We start from the raw sequence: 2,500 nt of genomic DNA, 5'->3' as shown, positions 1-2,500 counted from the left end.
TGGACGGTGCTGCTTCTCGCTTCGCTCGCTGTTCGCCGCTCGCCGCTCGCTCGCGCAGCCAAAAATGGCCAGTTTTGGCCCGTTTTTGGGCTGTTTTGGCCTGTTTTTGGTCTGTTCTGGCGTGGCGCGGTGACCGTCGTGAGCGGAGCAAAACGTCAGCCATCTCAGCACCTTGGAACCCCCCGGGTGGCACAGGGCTGGATGGGGCTTTCGTATAGCAGGGACGGTGCTGCCTCACGCTTCGCTCGCTGTTCGCCGCTCGCCGCTCGCTCGCGCAACCTAAAATGGCCAGTTTTGGCCCGTTTTTGGGCTGTTTTGGCCTGTTTTTGGTCCGTTCTTGCGTGGCACGGCGACCGTCGTGAGCGGAGCAAAACGTCAGCCATCTCAGCACCCTGGAACCCCCCGGGTGGCACAGGGCTGGATGGGGCTTTCGTATAGCAGGGACGGTGCTGCCTCTCGCTTCGCTCGCTGTTCGCCGCTCACCGCTCGCTCGCTCAGCCAAAAATGGCCAGTTTTGGCCCGTTTTTGGGCTGTTTTGGCCTGTTTTTGGTCCGTTCTTGCATGGCGCGGTGACCGTCGTGAGCGGAGCAAAACGTCAGCCATCTCAGCACCCTGGAACCCCCCGGGTGGCACAGGGCTGGATGGGGCTTTCGTATAGCAGGGACGGTGCTGCCTCACGCTTCGCTCGCTGTTCGCCGCTCGCCGCTCGCTCGCGCAGCCAAAAATGACCAGTTTTGGCCCGTTTTTGGGCTGTTTTGGCCTGTTTATGGTCCGTTCTTGCGTGGTGCGGTGACCGTCGTGAGCGGAGCAAAACGTCAGCCATCTCAGCACCCTGGAACCCCCCGGGTGGCACAGGGCTGGATGGGGCTTTCGTATATAGCAGGGACGGTGCTGCCTCTCGCTTCGCTCGCTGTCCGCCGCTCGCCGCTCGCTCGCGCAGCCAAAAATGGCCAGTTTTGGCCCGTTTTTGGGCCGTTTTGGCCAGTTTTTGGCCTGTTCTTGCATTGCGCGGTGACCGTCGAGAGCGGAGCAAAACGTCAGCCATCTCAGCACCCTGGAACCCCCCGGGTGGCACAGGGCTGGATGGGGCTTTCGTATAGCAGGGACGGTGCTGCCTCTCGCTTCGCTCGCTGTCCGCCGCTCGCCGCTCGCTCGTGCAGCCAAAAATGGCCAGTTTTGGCCCGTTTTTGGGCCGTTTTGGCCAGTTTTTGGCCTGTTCTTGCATTGCGCGGTGACCGTCGAGAGCGGAGCAAAACGTCAGCCATCTCAGCACCCTGGAACCCCCCGGGTGGCACAGGGCTGGATGGGGCTTTCGTATAGCAGGGACGGTGCTGCCTCTCGCTTCGCTCGCTGTCCGCCGCTCGCCGCTCGCTCGTGCAGCCAAAAATGGCCAGTTTTGGCCCGTTTTTGGGCCGTTTTGGCCAGTTTTTGGCCTGTTCTTGCATTGCGCGGTGACCGTCGAGAGCGGAGCAAAACGTCAGCCATCTCAGCACCCTGGAACCCCCCGGGTGGCACAGGGCTGGATGGGGCTTTCGTATAGCAGGGACGGTGCTGCCTCTCGCTTCGCTCGCTGTCCGCCGCTCGCCGCTCGCTCGTGCAGCCAAAAATGGCCAGTTTTGGCCCGTTTTTGGGCCGTTTTGGCCAGTTTTTGGCCTGTTCTTGCATTGCGCGGTGACCGTCGAGAGCGGAGCAAAACGTCAGCCATCTCAGCACCCTGGAACCCCCCGGGTGGCACAGGGCTGGATGGGGCTTTCGTATAGCAGGGACGGTGCTGCCTCTCGCTTCGCTCGCTGTCCGCCGCTCGCCGCTCGAACCCCCCGGGTGGCACAGGGCTGGATGGGGCTTTCGTATAGCAGGGGACGGTGCTGCCTCTCGCTTCGCTCGCTGTCCGCCGCTCGCCCGCTCGCTTCGTGCAGCCACCGTTTTTGGGCCGTTTTGGCCAGTTTTTGGCCTGTTCTTGCATTGCGCGGTGACCGTCGAGAGCGGAGCAAAACGTCAGCCATCTCAGCACCCTGGAACCCCCCGGGTGGCACAGGGCTGGATGGGGCTTTCGTATAGCAGGGACGGTGCTGCCTCTCGCTTCGCTCGCTGTCCGCCGCTCGCCGCTCGCTCGCGCAGCCAAAAATGGCCAGTTTTGGCCCGTTTTTGGGCCGTTTTGGCCAGTTTTTGGCCTGTTCTTGCATTGCGCGGTGACCGTCGAGAGCGGAGCAAAACGTCAGCCATCTCAGCACCCTGGAACCCCCCGGGTGGCACAGGGCTGGATGGGGCTTTCGTATAGCAGGGACGGTGCTGCCTCTCGCTTCGCTCGCTGTCCGCCGCTCGCCGCTCGCGCAGCCAAAAATGGCCAGTTTTGGCCCGTTTTTGGGCCGTTTTGGCCAGTTTTTGGCCTGTTCTTGCATTGCGCGGTGACCGTCGAGAGCGGAGCAAAACGTCAGCCATCTCAGCACCCTGGAACCCCCCGGGTGGCACAGGGCTGGATGGGGCTTTCGTATAGCAGGGA

This window comes from Musa acuminata, unplaced genomic scaffold (assembly GCF_036884655.1).
Source record: "Musa acuminata AAA Group cultivar baxijiao unplaced genomic scaffold, Cavendish_Baxijiao_AAA HiC_scaffold_642, whole genome shotgun sequence".
Classification (NCBI taxonomy): Eukaryota; Viridiplantae; Streptophyta; class Magnoliopsida; order Zingiberales; family Musaceae; genus Musa; species Musa acuminata.
The sequence above is the reverse complement of the archived record's forward strand: the minus strand, read 5'-3'. Positions refer to the sequence as shown.